The following is a 14,823-nucleotide window of genomic DNA, read 5'->3' on the forward strand; positions in this document are numbered from 1 at the left end:
ATAGAGGCCTCGGAAGCAACACCACACATCTACAACCATCTGATCTTTGACAAACCTGACAAAAACAAGCAATGAGGAAAGAATTCCCTGTTTAATAAATGGTGTTGGGAAAACTGGCTAACAATGTGCAGAAAGCAGAAACTAGAACCCTTCCTGACACCTTACCCTAAAATTAACTCCAGAAGGATTAAAGATTTAAACATAAGACCTAACACCATAAAATCCTGGAAGAAAACCTAGGCAATACCATTCAGGACATAGGCATCAGCAAGGACTTCATAACTAAAACACCAAAAGCAATGCCCAGGAAAGCCAAAATAGACAAATGGAATCTAAGTAAACTTCAGAACTCTGTACAGCAAAAGAAATAATCATTAGAGTGCACTGGCAACCAACAGAATGGAAAAATTTTTGCAGTCTACCCATCTGACAAAGGGCCAATATCCAGAATCTACAAAGAACTAAAACAGATTTACAAGAAAAATAACAAACCCATTCAAAACTGGGCAAAGGATATGAACAGACACTTTTCAAAGAAGACATATATGAGGCCAACAAACATATGAAAAAATGCTCATCATCACTGGTCATTAGAGAAATGCAAATCAAAACCACAATAAGCTATCATCTCACGCCAGTTAGAATGGCAATCATTAAAATGTCTGGAGACCACAGATGCTGGAGAGGGCGTGAAGAAATAGGAACACTTTTACACCATTGGTCGGAGTGTAAATTAGTTCAACCATTGTGGAAGATAGTGTGGTGATTCCTGAAGGATCTAGAAATAGAAATTCCGTTTGACCCAGAAATCCCATTACTGGGTATATACCCAGCGGATTATAAGTCCTTCTATTATAAAGACACATGCACACGTATGTTCATCGTGGTACTATTTACAATAGCAAAGACCTGGAACCAACCCAAATGCCCATCAATGATAGACTGGACAAAGAAAATGTGGCCTGTATACACCATGGAATACTACACAGCCATAAACAACTATGAGTTTGTGTCCTTTGTAAGGACATGGATGAATCTGGAAACTATCATTCTCAGATAACTGACACAAGAACAGAAAATCAAACACCGCATGTTCTCAGTCATAAGTGGGTGTTAAACAATGAGAACATGTGGACACAGGGAGGGGAGCGTCACACACTGGGGTCAGTAAGGGATGGCTAGGGGAGGGACAGCAGGGGAATGGGGGACGATGGGGAGGGATAACTTGGGTAGAAATGCCAGATGTGGATGATGGGGGGATGGAGGCAGCAAACCACCTTGCCATGTATGTACTTAAGCAACAACCCTGCATGATCTGCACATGTACCCCAGAACCTAAAGTACAATTAAAAATAATAATAAATAAATAGATAAATAAATGAATAAAAAAACATCCCAGAAGATGTGAACTGCTATCTTATTGTGGTTTTGATCTGCATTTCCCTGATTTTCCATGATGACTAAGAATGTTGAGCCCCTTTTCATATGCTTATTAGCCATCTGTATACCTTCTTTGGAAAGTGCCTATTTACATCCTCTGCTGACTTTTAAATTGATTGTGCATTTGAGTAGTAAGAACTCTTTATATGTCTGGATGCAATTTCATCATCAAATATATGATTTGAAAGTAGTGTCTTTCACTCTGTTGATGTCTTTTCATTTTCTTTGCAGTGCCTTTGGAAGCTCAAAAACTATTCGTTTTGATGGAGTAAGTTAATCAAGTTTCTCCTTGGGTTTTGGTGTAATTATCTAAGAACCATTTCATACCCTAAGGCCATGAAGCCTTAACCTGTTTTACTTCTAGTAATCCTCTAGTTTTGGCTTTTATAATTAGGTCATTCACCTATTTTTTCTAGTTTTTTTGTTTGTTTGTTTGGTATATGGTATGAGGTAAAGATCCAAATTCACTCTTTTGCATGTGGAAATTCAGCTGTCTCAGCAGCATTATCTGTTGAAAGGATTCCTCTTTTTCCATGGAATTTTTTGTACCCTTGTGGAAAACCCATTTACCACAACTGTGAGGCTTTATCTCAAGAGTCTCAAACCTACTCCAGTCAGTGATCCATCTTTCTATCCTTACAGAAGCACCAGGCTGCCTTGATTACTGTAGCTTTGTAGACCATTTAGAAGTTGGAAAATGGGAGTCCTCAATGTTTGCTTTTCTTTTTCAAGATTGTTTTAGCTATTTTGGGTCCCTGGAATGTCCACATAAATTTTAGGATCAACTCGTCAATTCTTAAAAAAAGAAATCTGAGATATTGATAGGAATTGCATTAAATTGGTCGATTATTTTTTTTCACAGTGTTTCAATCTTCACAATATTAGGTCTTCCAATGCATAAACGTGGGATTTTTTCCCTACTTAATTTGGTCCTGTTTAACTTCTTCCAAAGATGTTTTGAAGCGTTAAGGGTCCGAGTCTTGTGCTTTTTTGCTTGTATTTGTTCCTAGAAATTTTATTGTGTTCTTACATCTTTTTTGGGTTGCTTGTTGCTGTCGCGTAGAAACACAGCTGACTTCTGTGTATAGTCCTTGTGTCCTGCACTCTGCTGAGCTCAGTTACTGGCCCTAATAGTTATGTGTGTGTGTGTGTGTGTGTGTGTGTGTGTGTGTGTGTGTGTGTGTCCTTCAGCATCTTCTGTATAGAAGATGAGGTTTTCTGTGAATAGAGATAGTTGTGCTTCCTTTTTTCTTACCTGGATGCCTTTATTTCCTTTTCCTGTCATATTACTCTGGCTATAGCTTCAGCAAAATGTTGAATAGAAGTGGTGGGTGTGGACATCCTTTTCTCATTCCCGATCTTAGGGGGAAACATCCAGGTTTTCACACTTAAGCACAGTGTTCACTGAGGGTAGGTGCCCTTTATCAGGCTGAGAAAAGTCCCTTCTGCTCCTCCCTGTGCCAAACCAAAGCTGTGAAGCTGTGAGTGGTCGGAGGACACTTGGATTCTTCCTCACTCGGATCCCAGAGATGGAAAGCCCACCTCAGCCTGTGCTCGTCTCAGGTCCCTGAGGCAGCAGTTTCGAGTTTGTCCCACAGAGCATCTCAGGGACACAGCTCATTCTAGACTCGCTTCCCTCTCTCCTGGCTTGATGCCCACCCTGGTGCCTGATGAGGCACAGGGACTACCCATTACACCCCTTCCTAGACACTGAGGGCAAAGATCTCCTTCTGCCCCGAACATAGCCTCCCATGGGGAAGGAGCAGCAGTCCACGATTCCAACCAAGACAGATTGAATCTCACTGAGATGTAGCTGGGTCTCCCTGTGTACTAATGAGAGATATTCATTCATTCACAGGTTCATTCATTCATCCATAACACTAGTGATTCCTTTGTGACTCAGTTCAACAACCGTTTCTGGGATCTGAGCCTGTGATGCAGTCACAGCAGTGGGAGGCATAAGCTCTCAGGGAGGGAGGGGAAGGACACGTGGCCAGTTTGCCAATGAGACAGAGGCTGGAAGAAAAGGGTCAGTGAGACCGAGGCTGAGGGGTGGAGAATTTATTTAGTGCTGCACCCAGATCCATTTTAGATTTCCATAGATACATGTGATCATTCGGGTTACAAGACATCCATCTGGAAATGCCATGGAACTCCTGGCAGACACAGGAAAGAAAGGTTTGCTGTCTCCCATGGAATTATCAGGAAGGGGAATTCCAGGCACCTCCTTGACATGAGGGCCATGTTCAGGTGCGGTCTGGGTCAGATATATGGGGGCACATGGGAAGGCGGGGCAAGAGTGCCAGTGGCATGGGATACCGCTATCTTATGTTGAACAGGCATGGAGTCGTTCATTCCATTTCCTCAAGGGCTGGAAAAAGAAGCCCTGAGCCAGGGGACTCATTGTTCATCTCTGAAAGAGGATATACGTCATTGGTAGTCACTTGTTGGGAAGAACAGATCTTCAGAAGCTACCTGAGAATTCTTGTTAGAGCCTCAGATCTTGCACTGGCAGCACACGGGGACACAGCAGCTGGACTGGGAACAGCAGGGCTTGCAGCAGCTGGATTGGCAGCAGGATGACCCACAGCCTGAGGAACAGCAGGGCTTGCAGCAGCTGGACTGGCAGCAGCAGGGCTTGCAGCAGGTAGACTGGCAGCAGGATGACCCACAGCCTGAAGAGCAACAGCAGGGCTTGCAGCAGCTGGACTGGGAGCAGCCACAAGAGCCACAGGTTCCCTTAGAGCCCCCACAGGAACCACAGCCACCCTTGGAGCCCCCACAGGAGCCACAGCCCCCCTTGGAGCCCCCACAGGAGCCACAGCCCCCCTTGGATCCTCCACAAGAGCCACAGCCCCCCTTGGAGCCCCCACAGGAGCCACAGCTGGAGCAGGAACAGGCTGGCACACAACAGCACACGGGATTGCAGCAGCAGATGGGTACACAGCAGCTGGAGCCACAGCCCCCACAGCTGGAGCCACAGCCCCCACAGCCAGAGCCACAGCCTCCACAGCTGGAGCCACAGACCCCACAACCAGAGCCACAGCCCCCAGAGCAGCCACAGCAGCCCATGTTTCTGGTGGATTGAGGGTGGAGCAGGTATAGGAGCAGGTGAGAGGAAGGTGTGCAACTGAGTAGCCCCCTGAGCCCTGGCCCTTTGGGGGCCTGCTAGGCACACGGTCACTTCCTTCTGTCTATTTATGGTCTTTCCCCAGGGAAACTGTGTTTTCTTTAAAATAATACAAATGTGCTTTATCCTTCTGACTCACTTCCTACTTCCATACTGTTTTCCTCTCCAAACCTTCGAGATCCAACTCGTCTCCATTCTGGGGACCCCTTGGGATGAGTGAGCTTCACACATTCTTTCCCTCTTCAAATCTTCATTTCTTTCTTTGGGGGCTCCTGTGAACTGACCCATGTTTCTGAGCCAGACCCTGAGAAACTCAGATTCTAGTGTGGATGAGTGGGTGATGGTGTTGGGCTTCAGCCTCACTGATCTCTGGAATTTCCAGCTTTAGCGGGCGTGGCAGGCTCTGGGCAGGGGGCCTCCTCTCTGTTCAGCCACATTCCGCTCTTTGTCTTTTAAAGTTGGAGTTGCCTGCAAAAGAAATTGCTCTAAATTGCTTCATAATGCTGCCTCAGTCTTGCAGTGATGCCACCATTCACAACTTCTTATTTGCTAAAGAGTTCGGGTCTCCAGGGCACTGTGAACATTGGCCTTCTCTCTGGTGATGCAGATGACAACTGTCTATACCTCATGTTTATGTAAAATGTGGTATCCCAGGACCCCAGCGTTTTTCCTCCCTCTGTGGTGGGTGGGGTCAAGGTTGGATGCTCCTGACTCTTCAGGAGTCTGCTCCCTGTACAGACAGAACCAGCAGACCCTTTAGTGTGGCCCAGGTTTGGGGGTTGTGAGGGAGGTGGGAGGACACTGAAGCCCCTGCTGCATCCAGCTCTGTGACTCACTGAGCATGGCTGGACCAGGCTGTGCTGTGGGGACAGCTCACAGTGCCTGCCCTGGGGTCTGGCACAGAGAGGGCAGGTGTGCCCTGGAGAAGGGAAGCAGGGGTGTGGGCCAGGGCTGGGGTCTTAGGGAAGCTGCTGGATGTGGGCAAAGCTGAACGTGAGAGAGCAGTGGGTGGTGGCATCTGTGCAGAGACTGGTGGGTCTTGAGATTTATTCAAGTTGTAATGTGGGCCAACAGATCACTTCCTTCTTCTGCTGAGTAGAATTTTACTGTGTGGATATAGGCAGGTTTTCTCCCCTAACCCCAGAGAGATAGGGTGGACCATGCCCTAAAATTTACTTTGGATGTCAAGACAATGAAGCCTCCCTCCAAGCATGTGTGACAAGCTTCCTTCCTGACATGATGTAGCTTTCTGGTGGCAGCAGGGTGGCTCCATGCAGGCCTGAGAACGGCTTCAGAGAACAAGGAGAGCAGATGAGCTTGGGGCTGGGTGGCAGTCAGGCTGGGGCTAGCCTGGGAGTGCCCAGAGGTGGGGTGGATTTAATGTTTTAAAGAAAACATTATTGGCCAGTTGCAGTGGCTGACACCTGTAATGCCAGCACTGTGGGAGGCCAAGTAAGGTGGATCACCTGAGGTCAGAAGTTTGACACCAGCCTGGCCAAGATGGCAAAACCCCATTTCTACTAAAAACATAAACATTAACTGCATGTGATGGAAGGTGACTGTAATCCCAGCTACTCAGGAGGCTGAGACAGTAGAATCACTTGAACCTGGATGGCAGAGGTTGCCATGAGCCAAGATCACGCCATTGCATTCCAGCCTGGGCCACAGGGGTGAAACTCCATCTCAAAAAAATAAAAAAGAAAGAAGGAAAGAAAGAAAACTTTGTTAGCATCAGGCCACAGCAAACACAACTTGAGGGAAGAAAACTGACATGAGCTGAAAATGAGTTGAATGTGAGCATTACCATTTTGCACCCTTTAAAGGGGAAGAGAAAACCAAAAACAGCGAGATGCAATAAAAGTTGAACTTTCAGCTAAAAACATTATAATCTCTTCTAATTTATTAAAAGTAAAACAATCCCTTAAGAAAATTTTATTTTTCTAACTAATTCTTTAGTGTGTAAATCTTTTTTTACATCAGATCCAATCTGTAGAAAGGCCATTATAATTTTCCTTTAGTTATAGACAACTTGATCATATAAAAGGATTTTGTTTAAATAAATCCTCTTATTGTGACTTACGTGGCATGTTCATGACATGCTTAGACTTTCTGGTTTGTCCTTAATGTCGCTCTTTCTTAAACAACCAGTCATTTTATTCTAGGACTAAATTTACCGTACAAGATTATTTCTCTTTAAACTTTCTTACCAAAAACTACCTCCTTATTTCTATAATTTTCTTTACATCTCTCTTATTTCCTGGTTTCTTTTACCTTGTTTTATACATAACCTTTAAATAAGCTTTGAACTAGAAAAAAATTTTCACCTTTTAAAAAGGACACTTTTTTAAAGAAGGAATGTTTCTCTACAATATATTTTTTATTGAAAAATGTCCAAATAATGAAATATCTATTACTGAATTTAATATAACTTTACATTATAAAGTATGACAAGTTTTTCTACAAGTGTTTATCCCATCACGCTTACCTAATTATTTTATTTTAATTGTTTACATAGATTATTTATGAAAACTGCAATAGTCGTCATTTACATTTATGACATTTGCCATGCAAAGTTCTAACTGAGTTAGTGGGAAAGGTATGACCTAACTGACTTCATCCTGCTTCTGACCTCCAGGCTGTCCTTGTTCATTCCTGGACTTGGGGAGGAACTTAGTTTATAGTTCAGCTTTGAAACAAAGAAGATAACAGTCCTTTCCCAAAACAAACCTCCTTATAGCCCATGGACTAGGCTGCCTAAAGCCACAAGATTAGAAGTTACGGTAATTTGACTAAATAATTCAAGATGTAATTATTATCATTAAAAGAATATCCATGTCTTATTTATTAAAATTACACAAGCAAAGATGATTCTGTTTTGGGCTGGGTTTATAGTGTTGTAACCTCTATGTCAGGCTCGGGCACCTTATAGTATCTGGCAGGGATAAGTGTGATATTGTGTGACTAACAAATGCCAAGCGTGTGCTGGCAACGCGTAAGACGTTTCTAACACTGCTTTAGCAACACTTCTAAAGCTAGCTTATGTATTAAAGGTTTTACTTAAGTTGCATAAAACTTGGAAAAGCATTTGCCTAGTCTTTTTTTCCTGATAATATCAGATGCAAGCCCTTTTATTTTCTTAAGCCAATTAATTAGAGCTCTTTCATGTATTTTCAGTAGCGAAACATTGTGTACATAACACATGTATAGATGTATTAGACACGCCAACAGAACTACGTCTTATAGATTCACAGCCCCCCTTATTCTCATCTTAGACTTTCACATTTTTGATAACCTGTTTCAATAGGTTGTATCAATTCTTGATAACCCTGTGCGGTTGTCAGCTAAAGGGTCTTAGATTTGCATATTTGAGGAGGGATGGGGGACCGCCTGGCAGCTGGGGACAGTGGGGTCACCCTGCCACATCCCCTGCTTCCCACACCCTCCAGCACACGTTATAACCTGGTCTCTGTGGTCTGGGAATGTAAACAGTTGTGTAAACATGAGCCTACAGTATCACCCGAGAAACCTCTACATCGCACAGAATGAGCCGGTTGGCTTTCTGCAAGGTAGATGTTGTGTGTTGCGGGTTGAACATGTTGAAGTATATACTTTAATATACGTGTCTACTGAGTACATATTGAAGCTCTAATGCCTGGGCCTTGTGAGTGTGATCCTACGTGGAAATGGGAACTTTGCGGATGTCATTATGTTATGGTAAGGTCACTAGGATGGCCCTGTTTCCACATGACTGGTGCCATTACAGGACTTGCAGGACAAGAAGACAGACGCAGACAGGCTGGGGAGTGCGTATTTATTTAGAGGATTCAGGATCCAGCTGGACTTTAGCAGATAAGAAATAACACAGGGGGCGTTTCAGTGGGAGAGTGGGGTCCATGGGAGAGGCCACAGATCTGGGCCTGGCCGAGTGTCTGCGCCTCCTGGGCCTCCCTGAGCTCTGGCCCTGGTTGGGTGGACGGGGGAAAGGGGAGCTCTCTGAGGAAGAAGGAAGGGCAGGGCAGTATGGCCCCAGCGAGTGGGGTGAACTTTGTGATGAGCAGCTGAGGAAACGGCTCACCCCAGGACTCCCAGTGGGTGACGGTGCGAAGCACAGGGTGAGTGGATTTCTAGGGCAAAGATGTGGCATGAGCTGGGAAGCTCTGTTCTTGATTCCAGGGACTGTCATATTCCAGTGAAGCACAGTTCAAAACTGCATCACAGATCTGAGATACAGTGTGGCCTTCATCTGAGATCTGGGGCCAAGCATCAGATCTTGCACTGGCAGCACACGGGGACACAGCAGCTGGACTGGGAGCAGCAGGGCTTGCAGCAGCTGGACTGGCAGCAGGATGACCCACAGCCTAAGGAGCAGCAGCTGGGCTTACAGCAGCTGGACTGGGAGCAGCAGGGCTTGCAGCAGCTGGACTGGCAGCAGGATGACCCACAGCCTGAGGAGCAGCAGCTGGGCTTGCAGCAGCTGGACTGGCAGCAGGATGACCCACAGCCTGAGGAGCAGCAGCTGGGCTTACAGCAGCTGGACTGGGAGCAGCCACAGGAGCCACAGCCCCCCTTATACCCCCCACAGGATCGACAGCTGGAACAGGAACAGGCTGGCACACAGCAGCACACGGGCTTGCAACAGACAGGCACACAGCAGCTGGAGCTACAGCCCCCCTTAGAGCCCCCACAGGAGCCACAGCCCCCCTTAGAGCCCCCACAGGATCCACAGCTGGAACAGGAACAGGCTGGCACACAGCAGCACATGGGCTTGCAGCAGACAGGCACACAGCAGCTGGAGCCACAGCCCCCACAGCCAGAGCCACAGCCCCCCTTGGAGCCCCCACAGGAGCCACAGCCCCCCTTAGAGCCCCCACAGGAGCCACAGCCCCCCTTGGAACCCCCACAGGAGCCACAGCCCCCCTTGGAGCCCCCACAGGAGCCACAGCCCCCCTTGGAGCCCCCACAGGAGCCACAGCCCCCCTTGGAGCCCCCACAGGAGCCACAGCCCCCCTTGGAGCCCCCACAGGAGCCACAGCCCCCCTTAGACCCCCTACAGGAGCCACAGCTGGAACAGGAACAGGCTGGCACACAGCAGCACACGGGCTTGCAGCAGACAGGCACACAGCAGCCGGAGCCACAGCCCCCACAGCCAGAGCCACAGCCCCCACAGCTGGAGCCACAGCCCCCACAGCCGGAGCCACAGCCTCTGGAGCAGCCACAGCAGCCCATGGTTCTGGTGGGTTGAGGGTGGAGCAGGTGGAGGAGCAGGTGAGAGGGAGGGGCAGGTGTGGAGCTCCCTGAGCCTGGGGCCTTTATATTCCCACCCAGCATCAGGTGTGAAGCTGGGCACGTGGTCACTTCCTGGTTCCTGTTTGTGCCATTTCCCCAGGGAAATTTTGTTTGCTTTCTTAAAACTAGAAACGATCAGGTTCTGTTTGTTGTGTTTGCAGTTCTGCTTCTGGCTCTGCGTCTCTACTCTGACTGGTGCATGCCACACCTGTGTATCATGGAAGAGAAGATCCCTTTCCCCAGTGATTGTACTCACAGGACTCGTGGCCGCCAGGGGAACGTCTCTGAACAGCCACCGTGAGACCCAGGAGAGCTTGGCCAGGAGGGGCATGCACGACCGTATAGGGCAGGAGGCTGGGATCAGCTCCTCCCTCCTGGGGGTCCCCAGCTGGGCAGCCTGCTGCCAGGAGCTGCCTGCAGGGCCTCATGCCTGAGGCTGCATGAAAGCTGAGGTCACGGGTGTGCAGGGTGATGGGGCTGGGAGGGGCCCAACACACTTGCTGGGAAAACAGAGCTGGCTGGGTTACTCTCCCGACACTGTCCAGAGACCTTTGCAGGGTGTCAGAAAAGGAGGCAGCTGGAGGCAGGAATGAAGCCCGTGTCCCTGTGTGGGGCTCCTGTGACGAATGACCACAAACTGGGGGCTCAGACAGCAGGAATTTGTTCTCTCACAATTACGGAGGACGGACGCTTGAGCGCTGCAGTCTGTGCTCCCACCGCAGGCTCTGGGGAGGCTCCTTCCTGCCTCTTCCAGCTTCCAGGATCCAGGCATTCCCTGGCTGTTCCTCAGCCGTGGCCACATGGGTTCTGGGTGGACGAGCTCCAGGCAGAAGTGCCTCCACAGGGTTGGTAGCCTGCACCCCAAGGGCAGGAAGACTCCCGCCGAGCTGTAGGTGGTGGCCACAATGCGTCTGCCTCCTCCTCCCCGTTCATCCTCCCCAGCCCTGGCCTTTGAAGTTTATGTTGGCAGACACAAACTTGCACTTAATTGCTCCGAAGCGTCCTGGCAGGATCCTTTCACTGGGAATTCCATCTCAGGGGCACGGCCAAGGCCATGGCAGTCTTCACCCGACACGCTGCCCTGGCTAGACCAGCCCTGGGTGCCCTGGCCCAGAATCCAAGAGCACCAGCCTGTTCACTTTTCTCCACCGGAGCCTTCTCGGGGGAGAGGTTCCGCCCCAACTTGGGTGACTCGGGAAGACCCCAGGGAGCTTCTCAGGGCCTCTGTTGTTTAGAAATTACTTGGCCTCTCCAGAAGCAGTGGCTCGTGCCAGTAATCCCAGCACTTTGGGAGGCCGAGGTGGGCAGATCACTTGAGGTCAGGAGTTTGAGACCAGTCTGGCCAACATGGTGAAACCCCATCTCTACTAAAAATACAAAAATTAGTCAGGCATGGTGGCAGGTGCCTGTAATCCCAGCTACTCGGGAGGCTGAGACAGGATAATCGCTGGAACCCGGGAGGCAGTGAACTAAGATTGCAGCACTGCAGTCCAGCCTGGGCGACAGAGCGAGACTCCGTCTCAAAATGAACAAATAAATAAATAAATAGACCATCTTTATCCCACTGAAATCCTTGGTGATTTTAATGCGAATCAGCCGACACGGATGGCGAGTGTGTTCCTGTGTCCTGCCCGCAGGTCCGTATGCTGCTTCCTAATGCAAACACAGCGTCACTGTGACATTACGGGAGGTTTTGAAGTCAAGTATTGTGAGGCTCCAACTTCATTCTTCTTGTTTAAGATTGTTTGGCTTTTTCCAATTTCTTTGCTTTTCCAACTAAATTTTAGAACCAACTTGATCATCTCAACAACAAAAAACCCATTGCTATTGCAATAAGCAACTAAGGCCGGGAGTGACCCTAGAGAAAGAGACCCTGCACCGTGCAGGCCATCAGAGGAGGCTGAAGGCCGAAGCTGGAGCTGTGAGACTGAGACTGAAACGCCTCCTCACTCCACCCCCACCCTCATCATCAACCTTTGAAGCCCGTGGGCACAAAGATAACCACAGCCACAAGTGTGTGCCTTTCCTCTCTTCTAAACGCCTGCTGATGTCTATGAGCCGGATTTTCTATGTGGCTGAATGTTATTTCTGGGTGTTCTGTGAGGGCAGTTTCTGAGATGAGATGAGCATTGGAATCAGTGGACTCAGGACTCAGGAAAGCAGACGCTCTCCCCACTGGGGGCGGCTTCCTCTGATCCCCTGAGGGCCTGAATAGAACAAAATGGAGGAAGGCCCCTTCTGCCTGAATGCTCCCTCTGGGACATCAGTTTCTTGCCCTCAGACTTAGACTCACACCATCACCTCCCTGGTTCTTGGGCCTTTGGACTTGAACTGAATGACCCCACTGGCTTTCCTAGGTCTTCAGCTTCCAGACAGATCACGGAGCTGCTCAGCCTCCAGAATCACATGGGCCAATTCTTCATAATCATCTATGTATGCATGTATCTATGTATCTCTCTTTGTATGTGTGTATGTATGTATGTATGTATCTATCTATCTATCTGTCTGTATCCATGTAGCTATCTATGTCTCTATCTATCAATCTATCTGGCTATGTATTTATCTATCTATCATCTATGTATCTATCTATGTGTCTGTATCTATCATCTATGTATCTATTATCTAAATTTGTATCTGTGTGTCTATGTATGTATGAATCTATCTACCTATTTATGTATGTATTTATATATGTAGGTATGTATTTATATATGTATGTATGTATCTGTCTATGCACCTATCTTCATATCTACCTATGTGTCTTTGTATCTATCATCTACGTATCTATCATCTATCTTTGTATCTATCTATGTATCTATGTATGTATCTTATCTATCTACCTATGTATGTATGTATCTATCTCCTATCTATGCATGTATTTATATATGTATGTATCTATCTATCAATCAATCATCTAGCCATGTACCTAATCTCCCACTGGTCCTGTTTCTCTGGAGAACCCTGACTAATGCAGTACAGATTTTTGTATATCCGAGTGGAGACTGCCTTTCTCGGCACGTTTTCTTTTCCAGCCCCTCAGTTACCCAGTGTCAGTCAGGATGGCCTGGGTTTTGCTGCAGTAACAAACCACAGCAGGATCTCAGTGGCTGAGACAGCCCACACTTCCCACCACCCGAGACAGCCGGGATCTGCCCCTCATTCCATAGCCCAGGCAGCCAGTGGCTGTGGCAGAGGAAAAGAAAAATATCCTATTCATAATAGAATTCAGCAGTGTTTCAAAAAGAATTTTGGCTGTGCATGGTGGCTCACACCCATAATCCCAACACTGTGGGAGGCCAAGGCAGGAGGATCACTTGAGTCCAGGAGTTTGAGACCAGTCTAGGCAACATAGGGAGGCCCCATCTCTACAATTTTTTTTTTTTTAAATTAGTCAGGCATGGTGGTATGTGCCTGTGGTCCCAGCTACTTGGGAGGCTGAGGTGGGAGGATCATTTGAGCCTGGGAGATCAAGGCCACAGCAAGCCGTGATTGCACCACTGCATGCCAGCGTGGGCGACAGAGTGAGAACCTGTCTGAAAATAATAGTCAATAAATAATAAATAAAATAAAGTTGCATCCTAACCAGATATTTACAAACCACATATCAGACAAAGGACTGGAATATACAAATCTCGACTATGTAAAGAACTCTCAAAACACAACAGCAGAACATACATAAAAACAAACAAACAAAAACGATCCAATCCAAAATAGACAAAAGACTTGAAGAGACAGTTCTCTGAAGAGGATGTGCAGATGGCAAATAAGGATGTGAGAGGAAGTTCGGCATCCCTAGGCTTCAGGAAAGACAAGCTAATCAGTAATGAGATGTCCTGATGCCCCATGAGAATGGCTTAACCAAAAAATAGCAGCAACATCAAATGCTGGCAAGAAGGTGGAGACACTGGGCCCCTCGTGTGTTGGTGGAGGGAACGCAAAATGGTACAGCCATGCTGGAAGACAGGTTGGCAGCTTATGAAAAAAACTAACCACACAAACACCATTCAACACAGGAATCTCACTCCTGGGCATTTATCCAGAGAAATGCGCATACGGAAAACCTGTCCGTGAATGTTTTAGGAGCTTTATTCATGATAGCCAAATGCTAGAGACACCACATGTCCCTTGATGGGTGAAGGTGGAACACACTGGTCCACCCCTGCCAGGGAACACGTCTCAGCCACGAAATGGCAGGAATGACAGACACTCCTTGACCTGGATGAGTCTCCAGAGAATCGTGCGGGGTAGGAAAAGCCAGTCTCAAAAGGTTACACACTGTGTTTCCATTCATGGAACATTCTGGAAATGACATGATTGCAGAAATCGAGAACAGGAGGGAAGTGCGGCGGCTGCATCAGGGCAATGCGAGGGGTCCTTGCGAGAGAAATGATCTGCATTGTGACTGTGCCGAGGTCAATATCCTCACTGTGTTGTTACGTCACATGCATTCAAGGTGCTGTCACAGGGACACATGAAAGGGCACACGAGAGCCCATTTTTGGCTTCTTACGAGTAACTGCAGGTGAATCCACAATGACCAAAAATAAGAAGTTACATTTAAAAAAGAGTGCAGAGGTCATAGATGCCCATGATGACTGAAGGAGTCATGTTTATAAAGTGTGTGGGAGAGAAGCCGGAATGCGGAAGGTGCTGTCCATATCAGATGGTGGCGCTGAAGGTGGTCATTGGATAAATCACAAACCACGCAACTGGCGAGTCAAATTCCAAGCACGTTTTCAAGGTAGAGCCTTGGAGATGTGCTGCTGGATTGGATGTGGAGGGTGGAAGAGGAGTCGAGAGGATGCCCGGTGTCTGTCCTTGGCACCAGAAGGATGGGGCTGCTGTGAACCACGATGGGGAAGGCTGGGAAGGCGCTGGTTCCAGGGCCAAGAGGAGGAGTTCAGTCCGGATGTGCTTAGTTTGAGAGGCCAGACGTCAATGAAAAGCTGGCACCTGGGCCTGTGAGTGTGG

The 14,823-nt window shown here is 47.7% G+C and overlaps 1 pseudogene; it reads left to right on the forward strand.

Moving 5' to 3' along the window:
- Window positions 1–9,329: 9,329 nt before the first annotated feature.
- LOC135272137 (putative uncharacterized protein DDB_G0291608) lies at window positions 9,330–9,979 on the forward strand (annotated as a pseudogene).
- Window positions 9,980–14,823: the final 4,844 nt, after the last annotated feature.

The sequence above is a fragment of the Aotus nancymaae genome, unplaced genomic scaffold (genome assembly GCF_030222135.1).
Source record: "Aotus nancymaae isolate 86718 unplaced genomic scaffold, 86718_ANA_hifiasm-v0.15.2.pri h1tg000106l, whole genome shotgun sequence".
Lineage (NCBI taxonomy): Eukaryota > Metazoa > Chordata > Mammalia > Primates > Aotidae > Aotus > Aotus nancymaae.